Source organism: Oncorhynchus nerka, unplaced genomic scaffold (genome assembly GCF_034236695.1).
Source record: "Oncorhynchus nerka isolate Pitt River unplaced genomic scaffold, Oner_Uvic_2.0 unplaced_scaffold_2087, whole genome shotgun sequence".
NCBI lineage: Eukaryota > Metazoa > Chordata > Actinopteri > Salmoniformes > Salmonidae > Oncorhynchus > Oncorhynchus nerka.
This window is the reverse complement of record NW_027039257.1, coordinates 2,344-19,947: the sequence shown is the minus strand read 5'-3', so window position 1 is coordinate 19,947 and position 17,604 is coordinate 2,344.

The following is a 17,604-nucleotide window of genomic DNA, read 5'->3' as shown; positions in this document are numbered from 1 at the left end:
AGCGGAACAGGTTATAAGTAATATCAAATATCAATGCAGTATGACGAATTAGCCATCCATTGTGTTATATCATAAATTGTCTTACATGCCGTCACTGTTGTCAAAAGATTATAAACATGTTAAATAAAGTTACTAACCCTGTCCGTCTGGGCCACATCCAGGTTCTTCATCAGTGGCACACATGGAGCAGGCTTTGTTGAACTCTGAAATCATAGGCATGAACTGAACATATGGCTGTCCCACACAACTACATAAAAATAAAGAATTTACATTCACTTTTTTTTTTTTTTTTTTTGCAAAATCGGCAGTGTATCAAATACTTGTTCTCCCCACTGTATATATTTTTTATGCTTGTAAGACTATTCTTTGACATATTTTGTCTTCCTTTGAAATTCTTATAGGACAGAACATGGACACAATGCAATTGGGATCAAGAAGAAGGTACAGATATGTTGTAGGACAGCTGCATTTGAAGTGTACATTTAACCTACATAGCAGTCAGTACAAACTGAAATCTATTAGCATACAAATGTGTGCAAATGATCTTTTCAGATCTTCTCAGAAATGATTCAAGTGCATGGAATGGATATAGACAAAAAGAGAATTCAGTGACTAGCAGAGGTAGAGAGGCAGGGGTGAGAACACCATCCTGCTATTTTGACAGTCCCTGAAGGACAATACAGAAGAGGGATTTGCTCTTATTCCTTCCCTTTCTCTAATGTATTTTGTAATAAAATTAGCAAGTGTAGTAAGATCAATGCTTTACTAGGACTGGAGACCACAGCAGCGATCCTGCTCTTCCCCTACCTCTTCAAAGAGGACCCGAGTGGCCTTTATGTCCGTGACATGGTATGCTTATGCACCAATCATCTGTTTCTTCATAAACATAGGTGTGCATGCTTATATAAAACTACAGCTGAACATTTGTTATGGTCTTTGTTAATTGTATGTGTATTAATCTTTTCTTACTTTTGTAGACACAGATTTCACCCTTCTTCACTCCTTTACTGCACATCGGCGGAAATCCATTTCACCATGAGAGTGAAATCCCGCTGGCCTTTGATGGGGAGAACATCCACGCCCTCGAGGACGTCCCCATGGGACTTGGGGCTCTGCTCCGGCTGTATTTAAAAAAAAAAAATCCCTTAAATTTCCAAAAAATGTCAGAAAAACACTTATGTTATTAAGTTACTGTGTTCTGGGGATAGGAGAAGTTGGGTGAAGTTACCAGGGCCGGTCATAAAGATGGCAAACTTCCTAACATAACTAGGTGAATATGATATACACACTAGAGCTGAAAAATCTGCATTTATTACCAAGTCTACAATGTTGTTAGTTTACCTATGATTCATTTTTAATGTATGTTGTTTTTGTGTTGTTTTTATTATACATCATCATTTAAAAAAAATGTTGTTGGGTAAATTGTTTTGTAAATATAAATTCACATTTGTGGTGCCACTAAATAAACAATTAATTATTTAAGTCAATATTGTCAATATTATTATAATATGTTTTTATAATGGAGGGAACGTGGACAGGGAGTTAAAAAATGAACCCCAAAGGTTATTTGAGGAACCATGATAAGGGGTTCTTCATTTTTGAGAAACAGACAAGTCCTCAACTGGCAGCGTTCATGAAATAATACCCGCAAAACACCAGTCTCAACGTCAACAGTGAAGAGGAGCCTCCGGGATGCTGGCCTTCTAGGCAGAGTTCCTCTGTCCAGTGTCTGTTATTTTGCCCATCTTAAACTTTTCTCTTTATTGGCCAGTCTGAGATATGGCTTTTTCCTTGCATCTCTGCCAGTCATCCTGACATGACAATGCCACCAGCCATACTGCTCGTTCTGTGCATGATTTCCTGCAAGACCGGAATGTCAGTGTTCTGCCATGGCCAGCGAAGGGCCCGGATCTCAATCCCATTGAGCACGCCTGGGACCTGTTCGATTGGAGGGTGAGGGCTAGGGCCATTCTCCATTCCCCCAGAAATGTCTGGGAACTTGCAGGTGCCTTGGTGGAAGAGTGGGGTAACATCTCACAGCAAGAACTGGCAAATTTGGTGCGATCCATGAGGAGGAGATGCACTGCAGTACTTAATGCTGCTGGTGGCCACACCAGATACCGACTGTTACTTTTGATTTTGACCCCCTCTTTGTTCATGGACATATTATTCAATTTCTGTTAGTCACATGTCTGAGGATCTTGTTCAGTTTGTATCAGTTGTTGAATCTTATGTTCATACAAATATTTACACATGTTAAGTTTGCTGAAAATAAATACGGTTGATGGTGAGAGGATGTTTCTTTTTTTGCTGAGTTTATGTCCTATAATTTTGTTGGACAAGTTTGCTTACCACTAAAAGAAAACAACTTCCATTTCACATAATAATCAACTACAATGCTTCACCTTCTACAATATAAACATGGTGTAGACTGGCTGTCAACAATTAAAAACAAGAAAAATACATATATTTTCCACACAAGCTTCTAGATCTCCCGTCTTCCGAAAAACACACTAGCTTCTAGAACTCTCGTCTTCCTAAAACCCACTAGCTTCTAGAACTCTCATCTTCCTAAAACTCACTAGCTTCTAGAACTCTCATCTTCCTAAAACTCACTAGCTTCTAGAACTCTTGTCTTCTAAAACTCACTACCTTCTAGAACTCTTGTCCCCTTAGAACGACCCCTCCTGTCTCAGCCTCCAGTATTTATGCTGCAGTAGTTTATGTGTCAGGGGGCTAGGGTCAGTTTGATATATCTGCAGTACTTTTCCTGTCTTATCCGGTGTCCTATGTGAATTTAAGTATGCTCTCTCTAATTCTTTCTTTCTCACTCTCTGAGGACCTGAGCCCTAGGACCAGGCCTCAGGACTACCTGGCACGATGACTCCTTGCTGTCCCCAGTCCACCTGGCCGTGTTGCTGCTCCAGTTTCAACTGTTCTGCCTGCGGCTATGGAACCCTGACCTGTTCACCGGATGTGCTACCTGTCCCAAACCTGCTGTTTACAACTCTCTAGAGACAGCAGGAACGGAAGAGATACTCTTAATGATCGGCTATGAAAAGCCAACTGACATTTACTCCTGAGGTGTTGATCTGTTGCACCCGCGACAACTACTGTGATTATTATCATTTGACCATGCTGGTCATTTATGAACATCTTGGCCATGTTCTGTTATAATCTCCACCCGGCACAGCCAGAAAAGTGCTGGCCACCCCTCATAGCCTGGTTCTTCTCTAGGTTTCTTCCTAGGTTTTGGCCTTTCTAGGGAGTTTTTCCGAGCCACCGTGCTTCTACACCTGCATTGCTTGCTGTTTGGGGTTTTAGGCTGGGTTTCTGTACAGCACTTTGAGATATCAGCTGATATAAGAAGGGCTTTATAAATCAGGTTGTACGTGCTGTTGAAACGAACACAACTAAAAAAACGAATGGAAATGGGAGATATATTTCACCTCACTGGTTAGAGGACAACCTGCAGAAGACAGGCAGCTACATGTTGGAGTGATGCATTTAAATGTAGGGGTCGCTAAACAAAAAAACGCAACACTTATTTGTCATCACTCATCAATATCATGTTGAAATCAATTGTGCTAACGGAAGGAGATGAGGTTGCACGTCCTGTTAAAACTAACGCAGCAAAAACCACACGGAATCTGGGAATAATGTGTACATCCCTGGTTAGAGGACAACTTGTAGAAAACAGCTGGCTACATTTTGATTCAAGTGGGTGGTCAACGTGGTAAGTGTAACACAACTCTTTTTTTTGTCACTTTAAAAAAAAAATCTCATAAATAAAATATCCATTTCATGTTGAAATTAATAGAACAGGGGAGAAACATTTAGGGTTCTACATTGTGACATCATTAAAATAATCCTACTACAATGTTAAAACATTCTATATTGTGACATTATTTCATTGATATCATGAAACAACTTCTTCATGTATTTTCTGATGTTTAATCAGAGATCTTTTATCACAGTACTTCTTCCCACATTGATTACAGCTATAAGGTTTCTCTCCTGTGTGTGTCCGCTGGTGTATAGTCAGATAGCTAGATGTGGTAAAACTCTTCCCACATTGATCACAGCTATAAGATTTCTCTCCTGTGTGTATTCTCTGGTGTAAAGTCAGATGGTCAGATCTAGTAAAACTCTTCCCACATTGTTCACAGCTATAAGACTTCTCTCCTGTGTGTATTCTCTGGTGTAAAGTCAGATGGTCAGATCTAGTAAAACTCTCCCCACATTGATCACAGCTATACAATTTCTCTCCTGTGTGTGTTCTCTTGTGTACAATGAGATAGCTAGATGAAGAAAAACTCTTCCCACATTGAGCACAGCCATATGGTTTGTCTCTTTTGTGTAATCTTTGATGTATTTTAAGTTTTACTGAAGAGTTTAATCTTTTACCATAGTCAGCAGTGAGATTTCTCTCCTGTGTGTACTCACTGGTGTATTTTAAGTTCTGATGAAGATTTGCAACCTTTCCCACAGTTAGAGCAGAAGTGAGATTTCTTCCCTGTGGTTCTCTGCTGGTGTTTCTTGAGGAGTTCTGATCTGGAGAGACATTTCTGTGCCTCATGATGTTGTTGAGGCTCCCCAGAGGATCCACGATAGTCACATCTCTCTCCTGTGTGAACAACAAGGTCAGACAGATGGTTAAAGGCCCACAACACCAGAACTCCACTGTTTATTTGAGGTAAAAGGTGATTCCCAGAGCATCCCCATGAAGTTGTACAACAATTGACGTCTGTTAAATTATTTTACAATTGTCTTAAGACAGTCAAAACCTAAGCAGTGTGGCAGATGACCTTTGGTCTCCAAAAAAGGCCCCTTTCTGTGTTTGCTAAAATTGCGGCATGAGGGCGATGCACACACAATTTGATTGCAGAAGCTCCTCCATGCTAATGAGGAAACCGATGTAGTATATCTGCCTGGAGCAAAAATGGTGAGCAGATTTTCTTTTTCACAATGTATTCTGAAGATTACAGTGCAAGATCAGGAGAGCTACTGAAGGAAACTCACATTAAGTTCTGTGTCTATTCACTAATTCACCACCGTGGGGGAAAACTCAGGGGAGTTCTCAAAGGCTGACAGCAAAAATAGCCTCCATTTACAGGTTGCTTATAAGTGCATGTCCCATTACTTTTGGAATATAATTGTAAGGCTCGCTTGAATCTCCTGCTTAATATGTTTGTGTTATCGTCACAAATAAACTGCTTTATACTTATAAAACACTTCAACCAGTAAAATGCTCTTTAGCTAGCTTTGCCATCAGCCTGACAATGAGGGTTTGTACATTAAGTGTTTATAACAAATTGGCCCATAACTTCACCTAACAATAACATAGACCTACTGTAGGACCCATAACTTCCCCGAACCACAATAACTACAGACATACTGGAGCACGTGTGTGTTGTACAATAGCCTATCCATCAAGGAACACTTCTCCACAAATTATGAGCTAAGTATCTCTGTCCAAACAGACTAACGAGACCCTACAGTAAATCAAGCAGACAATAACACATTATAAACATCAATTTGTTGGGATGTTGGATCCAACGTGGAGCATAACTGTCTTTACCAGAGTAATGAATGAAGAAGCACTTTGGTTGTTGTTGCATGTTGTGATGTTTGTCATGTGACTGTCATTCAGAAAATGATTTCCTGGACCAGCTGATGATAGTTGAACATGTCACTGTAACTAAACAGCTACAGTATTAAGAATTATTTGTAATTATTGAAGAACCACATTAATGACAGTATTGATTTGGGTGTTGTCAATATAGTTAAGGTGACTCTCGGTTAGAACCACTGGATTTTGCAAACTCTGAAATGATTTAGGATCTGTGCCAATGAAAACTGTTTTCCCAGCGTAACATAAGGAGACACTAAATGTTACGTAGGTAGAGTGCATTTCAGAGATCTGAATACAAAAACTGTCCGACAGCAAGATCCAGTATTTAAGTTCCTCACATGACAAGCTTAACGTTATGACTATAACTAATGTTCCCTCTACTTACTCAACATACCATGGGGAAATACAATAATTCCCCATGCCGACCCAAACGGATACTAAATGAAAAGGCCCATGGCAGACCACCCAGACCTGACCCTACAAGATGTGTCAGTTTTGTCAATTTATTCATTGTCTTTCGTTTGAAACACTCCTGTCAATGTTGAGTAAGGACACACACCTAATTAGGCATATAGAAGTAGGACGAGTCTACCTGGCCTGCGCACAAATGTAGGCCTATAAATGTGCCCATTTGGGGATGTCTGATAGTATTTCTGATTGTCTTAACGCACCAACACTAATGAGTTGTGGAGCTTCTTAAAGCAAATGTATCTTCACCTCAAACAGCAAGTAAACAAAGTCTAATCAAAATCAATTGCAAATGAGAATAGTTCCTCAAAGTATTTGAAAAATATTTCCAGCTCTCGCCCTTTTGATAACCACTCGGCATGAAAGGGAAAAATGTAATGCTCTGATCCAGTGGAAATGTCATAAAATACCTGATTACTTCTTTGCCCCTTTCACAAATAGCCGACAACTGTGTCTGTCCAGAACTCACTGGCACGGGAAACTGAGTGCCCAGAATATTTTATACAATGTTTCAAGTTCATTGTAGACAGGCCATTTATAGTATATTTATTTGCAATGCTTTTATTTGTTGGCTTTATGTAGACTATTTGTTTTTACATAGTTGGCAATGGCAATAAAAGTTACTTATAATTTTAATTTAGATAGAATGTAGATTAATCACAGACAATGATTTTGAGATACTATTATAAATTAAATGAAACTGTTCCACGAAAATGTGCATATGAAAACCATAACTGGCACGCAGATTGGTAGAAATGGTCAGATAAATTTGCACTCCAAATGTAGGTTGCCGACTACTTGTGTTGCCAATTACCGGCAATGTCAGAATTTACAAAGGCCTCCAGGAGTAGGTGGTTCGGTTAGAGTCTTTTCTCTTCTGGTTAGACTATATTGATGTAATGGCATGAAAATAAACTGGCTGAATATTATACAATGACTTATCAACAGCTCTAACAATTTGACCTCCACAGGAAATCTACACTGGTCATTCTAGAATATACTATATATCCTAGAAACCTGGTTAAACTATCATTATGACCTCATGGATGAATTCTAGAATATACTATATAGCCTAGAAACGTGGTTAAACTATTATTATGACATCATGGATGAATTCTAGAATATACTATATAGCCTCGAAATTAAACTATAATTTTGACCTCATGGATGGCCAGTCTTTGTATTATTAGGGTCCTGATGGGGTACAACAGTTGAACTAAGCTCTTGAGGCATGTGTTATATTCTTCAAGAATCAATGACTATAAATAAATAATTTAAAAGTAAAAAAATGGATGTAGCATTGCAGATTTCCCCTTTAACACCAAACATCAGTCCAACAACTGCAGAGTTTGTGCCTCTGTTTTTAAGACAGTACTTACTAGTGTTAATCAGGGCCCGGTTTCTCAAAACCATCTTATGGCTAAATTCATTGTTAGAACCATTGGACGCCTGAATATGCTTTTGGGAAACCGGGCACAGATATCCAGTTTCCTCGTCTTCTTCCTCCTCCTTTTTGGATGTGACAGTCACCTCCTCCTCCTCCTCTTTCACTCCAAAAACCGCATCCTCCTCTTTCTCTTCCTCCTCTTCTTTTACTGTAACATCCTCCTCCTCTTTCACTCTGAACGTATCTTCCTCTTCTTTAACTGGGACGTCTTTCTCTTCTTCTTTCACCGTAACAGCCTCACCCTCTACTTGTTTTTGTATTGTAACTTCCTCCTCCTCTTTCACCAGAGCTTCTTTCTCCGTCCAGCAGACCACCTCTTCTTTATCAGGAGGAGAGCAGCTTAGTGAACTCATGGTCAGAGATGTTAGCTAGCTAGGCTAATGCTAACTTAACCAGCCCGCTAGCTGACTAATAACAACACCGTAAATATGAAATTAAATCGGATAACTAACTAGACGACAGTAGTGAGTTTAAAATACAGTGGCTAATAAACACGAAAGCGTCTAAAGAGGTTTATTGGTTCGTCTATCAAGCTACCGAGGTGTCTGACTAACTGTTGCTGCTGTTGAAAGAAGCGTTCCGTCCACTACATTATACGTCACACCAACAGCATCGCCATAAATTCCCAGACCGCCATCTGCTGACTGGAGTGGGTAACGCAGTTGAGTAAAATGTATATTTTATCTTCAGACAACAAGTTAAAGTGTAGGAAGCATGAGTTTTTACTCACCAGTGTAACAATACAGTGTGGTTAAAGACTTAGTAAGCTAATTGTAATCACGATATGGTTACCTATAAGAACAAACAATGTTTTTGCGTTATTACATATTTATTAACTTATTTTGTGACTCTTCCAAACTACCCACAATGCAGTATTTCTCAACGTCATATGGATGATCTTCTCTGTGCTACTGAGTTTGTTTGCCAGTGTAACGGTGTAACGAACATGTTTAAAATATTTGTATCCTCTATTTAACGAGGCAATTAATTTAAGAACAGTGCCTTAGACCGCTGCCCCGCTCGTGTGATAAAGGTATAGGATTCTGGGTAATCCACAGCAGATTTATGGAGAATTTGAAAATTGAGTGGTCCTGGGATAGAAATGTATAAAACCTACTGGCATGACCTAGAGAGTTACAACCTACTGTAGCCTACTGGCATGACCTAGAGAGTTACAACCTACTGTAAGCTACTGGCATGACCTAGAGAGATGCAACCTACTGTAGCCTACTGGCATGACCTAGAGAGATACAACCTACTGTAACCTACTGGCATGACCTAGAGAGATGCAACCTACTGGCATGACCTAGAGAGTTACAACCTACTGTAGCCTACTGGCATGACCTAGAGAGTTACAACCTACTGTAAGCTACTGGCATGACCTAGAGAGATGCAACCTACTGTTGGGGTTTTAGGCTGGGTTTCTGTACAGCACTTTGAGATATCAGCTGATGTACGAAGGGCTATATAAATACATTTGATTTGATTTGATTTACTGTAGCCTACTGGCATGACCTAGAGAGATACAACCTACTGGCTTGACCTAGAGAGATGCAACCTACTGGCATGACCTAGAGAGATACAACCTACTGTAGCCTACTGGCATGACCTAGAGAGTTACAACCTACTGTAGCCTACTGGCATGACCTAGAGGGCTAAAGTTGTAAAATTCCTGGATTTTAAATTAATATTTTCCAGTAATAATGATAATTTGTATCTTCCTATCCACATGTGGGATCCCTCTCCTTTGTCTTCCTCCAGGATAACTAGTCTCAGAGTAATGTTAGTTCCCAGGATAACTAATGTTAGATCACAGAAAAACACTGCCATTTCCCAGCCAAAGATAGGATTCACAAAAAGTAGAATTACATCCTACTTCATCCTACTGGCATGACCTAGAGAGATACAACCTACTGGCATGACCTAGAGAGATACAACCTACTGTAGCCTACTGGCATGACCTAGAGAGTTACAACCTACTGTATCCTACTGGCATGACCTAGAGAGATGTAACCTACTGGCATGACCTAGAGATTTACAACCTACTGTAGCCTACTGGCATGACCTAGAGAGTTACAACCTACTGTAAGCTACTGGCATGACCTAGAGAGATACAACCTACTGTAGCCTACTGGCATGACCTAGAGAGATACAACTTACTGTAACCTACTGGCATGACCTAGAGATATACAACCTACTGTATCCTACTGGCATGACCTAGAGAGATGCAACCTACTGGCATGACCTAGAGAGTTAAAACCTACTGTATCCTACTGGCATGACCTAGAGAGATACAACCTACTGTAGCCTACTGGCATGACCTAGAGAGTTACAACCTACTGTAACCTACTGGCATGACCTAGAGAGATACAACCTACTGTAGTCTACTGGCATGGCCTAGAGAGATACAACCTACTGTAGCCTACTGGCATGACCTAGAGAGATACAACCTACTGTATCCTACTGGCATGACCTAGAGAGATGCAACCTACTGGCATGACCTAGAGAGTTACAACCTACTATAGCCTACTGGCATGACCTAGAGAGATGCAACCTACTGGCATGACCTAGAGAGATACAACCTACTGTATCCTACTGGCATGACCTAGAGAGATGCAACCTACTGGCATGACCTAGAGAGTTACAACCTACTGTATCCTACTGGCATGACCTAGAGAGATACAACCTACTGTAGCCTACTGGCATGACCTAGAGAGTTACAACCTACTGTAACCTACTGGCATGACCTAGAGAGATACAACCTACTGTAGTCTACTGGCATGGCCTAGAGAGATACAACCTACTGTAGCCTACTGGCATGACCTAGAGCAACCTACTGGCATGACCTAGAGAGTTACAACCTACTGTAGCCTACTGGCATGACCTAGAGAGATGCAACCTACTGGCATGACCTAGAGAGATACAACCTACTGTATCCTACTGGCATGACCTAGAGATGCAACCTACTGGCATGACCTAGAGAGTTACAACCTACTGTATCCTACTGGCATGACCTAGAGAGATACAACCTACTGTAGCCTACTGGCATGACCTAGAGAGTTACAACCTACTGTAACCTACTGGCATGACCTAGAGAGATACAACCTACTGTAGTCTACTGGTATGGCCTAGAGAGATACAACCTACTGTAGCCTACTGGCATGACCTAGAGAGATACAACCTACTGTATCCTACTGGCATGACCTAGAGAGATGCAACCTACTGGCATGACCTAGAGAGTTACAACCTACTGTAGCCTACTGGCATGACCTAGAGAGACGCAACCTACTGGCATGACCTAGAGAGATACAACCTACTGTATCCTACTGGCATGACCTAGAGAGATGCAACCTACTGGCATGACCTAGAGAGTTAAAACCTACTGTATCCTACTGGCATGACCTAGAGAGATACAACCTACTGTAGCCTACTGGCATGACCTAGAGAGTTACAACCTACTGTAACCTACTGGCATGACCTAGAGAGATACAACCTACTGTAGTCTACTGGCATGGCCTAGAGAGATACAACCTACTGTAGCCTACTGGCATGACCTAGAGAGATACAACCTACTGTATCCTACTGGCATGACCTAGAGAGATGCAACCTACTGGCATGACCTAGAGAGTTACAACCTACTGTAGCCTACTGGCATGACCTAGAGAGATGCAACCTACTGGCATGACCTAGAGGATACAACCTACTGTATCCTACTGGCATGACCTAGAGAGATGCAACCTACTGGCATGACCTAGAGAGTTACAACCTACTGTATCCTACTGGCATGACCTAGAGAGATACAACCTACTGTAGCCTACTGGCATGACCTAGAGAGTTACAACCTACTGTAACCTACTGGCATGACCTAGAGAGATACAACCTACTGTAGTCTACTGGCATGGCCTAGAGAGATACAACCTACTGTAGCCTACTGGCATGACCTAGAGAGATACAACCTACTGTATCCTACTGGCATGACCTAGAGAGATGCAACCTACTGGCATGACCTAGAGAGTTACAACCTACTGTAGCCTACTGGCATGACCTAGAGAGATGCAACCTACTGGCATGACCTAGAGAGATACAACCTACTGTATCCTACTGGCATGACCTAGAGAGATGCAACCTACTGGCATGACCTAGAGAGTTACAACCTACTGTATCCTACTGGCATGACCTAGAGAGATACAACCTACTGTAGCCTACTGGCATGACCTAGAGAGTTACAACCTACTGTAACCTACTGGCATGACCTAGAGAGATACAACCTACTGTAGTCTACTGGCATGGCCTAGAGAGATACAACCTACTGTAGCCTACTGGCATGACCTAGAGAGATACAACCTACTGTATCCTACTGGCATGACCTAGAGAAATGCAACCTACTGGCATGACCTAGAGAGTTACAACCTACTGTAGCCTACTGGCATGACCTAGAGAGACGCAACCTACTGGCATGACCTAGAGAGATACAACCTACTGTATCCTACTGGCATGACCTAGAGAGATGCAACCTACTGGCATGACCTAGAGAGTTACAACCTACTGTATCCTACTGGCATGACCTAGAGAGATACAACCTACTGGCATGACCTAGAGAGATACAACCTACTGTAGCCTACTGGCATGACCTAGAGAGTTACAACCTACTGTATCCTACTGGCATGACCTAGAGAGATGTAACCTACTGGCATGACCTAGAGAGTTACAACCTACTGTAGCCTACTGGCATGACCTAGAGAGTTACAACCTACTGTAAGCTACTGGCATGACCTAGAGAGATACAACCTACTGTAGCCTACTGGCATGACCTAGAGAGATACAACCTACTGTAACCTACTGGCATGACCTAGAGAGATACAACCTACTGTATCCTACTGGCATGACCTAGAGAGTTACAACCTACTGTATCCTACTGGCATGACCTAGAGAGATACAACCTACTGTAGTCTACTGGCATGACCTAGAGAGATACAACCTACTGTAGTCTACTGACATGGCCTAGAGAGATACAACCTACTGTAGCCTACTGGCATGACCTAGAGAGATACAACCTACTGTATCCTACTGGCATGACCTAGAGAGATGCAACCTACTGGCATGACCTAGAGAGTTACAACCTACTGTAGCCTACTGGCATGACCTAGAGAGATGCAACCTACTGGCATGACCTAGAGAGATACAACCTACTGTATCCTACTGGCATGACCTAGAGAGATGCAACCTACTGGCATGACTGAGAGATACAACCTACTGTAGCCTACTGGCATGACCTAGAGAGTTACAACCTACTGTATCCTACTGGCATGACCTAGAGAGATGCAACCTACTGGCATGACCTAGAGAGATACAACCTACTGTAGCCTACTGGCATGACCTAGAGAGTTACAACCTACTGTAAGCTACTGGCATGACCTAGAGAGATACAACCTACTGTAGCCTACTGGCATGACCTAGAGAGATACAACCTACTGTAACCTACTGGCATGACCTAGAGAGATACAACCTACTGGCATGGCCTAGAGATACAACCTACTAGCTACTGGCATGACCTAGAGAGATACAACCTACTGTAACCTACTGGCATGACCTAGAGAGATACAACCTACTGTAAGCTACTGGCATGACCTAGAGAGATACAACCTACTGTAGCCTACTGATGACCTAGAGATACAACCTACTGTAGCCTACTGGCATGACCTAGAGAGATGCAACCTACTGGCATGACCTAGAGGGCTAATGTTGTAAAGTTCCTGGATTTTAAATTAATATTTTCCAGTAATAATGATAATTTGTATCTTCCTATCCACATGTGGGATCCCTCTCCTTTGTCGTCCCCTCTACACCAATAACAGACAACTACTGTGGGATCCCTCTCCTTTGTCTTCCTCCAGGATAACTAGTCTCAGAGTAATGTTAGTTCCCAGGATAACTAATGTTAGATCACAGAAAAACACAGCCATTTCCCAGCCAAAGATAGGATTCACAAAAAGTAGAAATAGAGATAAAATGAATCACTAACCTTTGATGATCTTCGTTAGATGACATTCATAGGACATCATGTTACACAATGCATGTATGTTTTGTTCGATAATGTGCATATTTATATCCACAAATCTCGGCTTACATTGGTGCCATGTTCAGAAATGGCTCCAAAATATCCAGAGACATTTTAGAGAGCCACGCCAAATAACAAATACTCATCATAAACTTTGATGAAAGATACATGTTTTACATAGAATTAAAGATACACTTTTTAATGCAACCACTGTGTCAGATTTTTATTAAACTTTACGTGAAAAGCACACCATGCAATAATCTGAGACGGCACTCAGATATAACAACATTTCTCCGCCATGTTGGAGTCAACAGAAATCCGAAATTACATCATAAATATTCACCTTACCTTTGATGATCTTCATCAGAATGCACTCCCAGGAATCCTAGTTCCACAATAAATGCTTGATTTGTTCCATAATGTCTGTTATTTATGTCCAATTAGCTACTTTGGTTAGCACGTTTGGTAAACATTTCCAAAGTCACGAAGTGCGTTCACTAAAACCTGACGTCCAAACGTTCCGTAACAGTCCATGGAGAATAAGAGCACCTCATCCCAGCTGCCCACTACACTGAGGCTAGGAAACACTGTCACCACCGATAACTCCACGATAATTGAGAATTTCAATAATAATTTCTCTACGGCTGGTCGCGGATCGCAGATGTTCTGAAAGAGCTGCAATAGCTGGACCCGTACAAATCAGCTGGGCTAGACAATCTGGACCCTGTCTTTTCAAAAATTATTTGCCTCCATTGTGGCAACCCCTATTACTAGTCTGTTCATCCTCTCTTTCGTATCGTCCGAGATTCCTAAAGATTGGAAAGCTGCCGCGGTCATCCCCCTCTTCAAAGGGGGTGACACTCTAGACCCAAACTGTTAGACCTATATCCATCCTGCCCTGCCTTGCTAATGTCTTCGAAAGCCAAGTTAACAAACAGATCACTAACCATTTTGAATCCCACCGTACCTTCTCCGCTGTGCAATCCGGTTTCCTAGCTGGTCACGGGTGCACCTCAGCCACGCTCAAAGTACTAAACGATATCATAACAGCCATCGATAAGACAGTACTGTGCAGCCGTCTTCATCGACCTGGCCAAGGCTCTCGACTCTGTCAATCACCGTATTCTTATCGGCAGACTCAACAGCCTTGGTTTCTCAAATGACTGACTCGCCTGGTTTCACCAACTAACAAACTAACAAACCTCCAAACGAACTTCAATGCCATACAACACTCCTACTGTGACCTCCAACTGCTCTTAAACGCACGTAAAACTAAATGCATGCTCTTCAACCGATCGCTGCCTGCACCCGCCCGTCCGACTAGCATCACTACTCTGGACGGTTCTGACTATGTGGACAACTACAAATACCTAGGTGTCTGGTTAGACTGTAAACTCTCCTTCCAGACTCAAAGTAAGCATCTCCAACACAAAATTAAATCTAGATTCGGCTTCCTATTTCGCAACAAAGCCTCCTTCATTCACGCTGCCAAACATACCCTCGTAAAAAGGATCGGCGATGTCATTTACAAAATAGCCTCCAACACTCAGCAAACTGGATGCAGTCTATCATAGTGCCATCTGTTTGTCACTAAACCTCCTCATACCACCCACAACTGCCACCTGTATGCTCTTGTTGGCTGGCCCTCGCTACATATTTGTCGCCAAACACATTGGCTCCAGGTCATCTATAAGTCTTTGCTAGGTAAAGCCTTAACTCAGCTCACTGGTCACCATAGCAACACCCACCCGTAGCATGCGCTCCAGCAGGTATATCTCACTGGTCATCCCCAAAGCCAACACCTAATTTTGCCGCCTTTCCTTCCAGTTCTCTGCTGCCAATGACTGGAACGAATTGCAAAAATTGCTGAAGTTGGAGACTTATATCTCCCTCACTAACTTTAAGCATCAGCTATCTGAGCAGCTTACCGAGTAGGGCCTCGTTAGTCTGTTTGCACACAGAGATACTTTGCTCAATGTGCAGAGAACTGTTCCTTGATGGATATACTACTACTACCAGATATACTACGTCCATAACTAGTGGTTTCCTCATTAGCAGATATACTACATCCATAACTAGTGGTTTCCTTATTACCAGATATACTACATCCATAACCAGTGGTTTCCTCATTACCAGATATACTACGTCCATAACTAGTGGTTTCCTCATTACCAGATATACTACGTCCATAACTAGTGGTTTCCTCATTACCAGATATACTACGTCCATAACTAGTGGTTTCCTCATTACCAGATATACTACATCCATAACTAGTGGTTTCCTCATTACCAGATATACTACATCCATAACTAGTGGTTTCCTCATTAACAGTTATACTACATCCATAACTAGTGGTTTCCTCATTAACAGTTATACTACATCCATAACTAGTGGTTTCCTCATTAGCAGATATACTACATCCATAACTAGTGGTTTCCTCATTACCAGATATACTACGTCCATAACTAGTGGTTTCCTCATTACCAGATATACTACGTCCATAACTAGTGGTTTCCTCATTACCAGATATACTACATCCATAACTAGTGGTTTCCTCATTACCAGATATACTACATCCATAACTAGTGGTTTCCTCATTACCAGATATACTACATCCATAACTAGTGGTTTCCTCATTAACAGTTATACTACATCCATAACTAGTGGTTTCCTCATTAACAGTTATACTACATCCATAACTAGTGGTTTCCTCATTAGCAGATATACTACATCCATAACTAGTGGTTTCCTCATTACCAGATATACTACGTCCATAACTAGTGGTTTCCTCATTACCAGATATACTACGTCCATAACTAGTGGTTTCCTCATTACCAGATATACTACGTCCATAACTAGTGGTTTCCTCATTACCAGATATACTACGTCCATAACTAGTGGTTTCCTCATTACCAGATATACTACGTCCATAACTAGTGGTTTCCTCATTACCAGATATACTACGTCCATAACTAGTGGTTTCCTCATTACCAGATATACTACGTCCATAACTAATGGTTTCCTCATTACCAGATATACTACGTCCATAAATAGTGGTTTCCTCATTACCAGATATACTACGTCCATAACTAGTGGTTTCCTCATTACCAGATATACTACATCCATAACTAGTGGTTTCCTCATTACCAGATATACTACATCCATAACTAGTGGTTTCCTCATTAACAGTTATACTACATCCATAACTAGTGGTTTCCTCATTAGCAGATATACTACATCCATAACTAGTGGTTTCCTCATTCGCAGATATACTACATCCATAACTAGTGGTTTCCTCATTACCAGATATACTACATCCATAACTAGTGGTTTCCTCATTACCAGATATACTACATCCATAACTAGTGGTTTCCTCATTACCAGATATACTACATCCATAACTAGTGGTTTCCTCATTAGCAGATATACTACGTCCATAACTAGTTGTTTCCTCATTACCAGATATACTACATCCATAACTAGTGGTTTCCTCATTAGCAGATATACTACATCCATAACTAGTGGTTTCCTCATTACCAGATATACTACATCCATAACTAGTGGTTTCCTCATTACCAGTGTCACGGTGCTGACTTTTGCCTAATACCTGCAGCAAATGCATCTACCCTGTCTTCTGGCTGGGCAGAGTACTTTAGGATTTTAGTTACTGCTGTGTAACAAGGGCCTAGGCGTGCGGCCCTACCAACCCTTCTATTTCTTCGTAATGGCCCTTCGCGTGAGTTGGGTTTGTTCCTTCGTTCACGTTGTCACTCCCTTATTTTCCGGTCTAGTATGAGGTCTTGGATAGATATACTCCTATTTAAATATTCTGAGTGTTATGGATTCTTCCTATAATTCCTTACCTTCAAGTCTCTTTTACCTCTGTATATATCAATACCTAATAACTTCTTCTATTGGTTATTATGCTCGTCAGCTAGTAGTCACTTGGAAACTAGTATTGGTATATATTTTGACTCTCCTAAAAATATATTATTG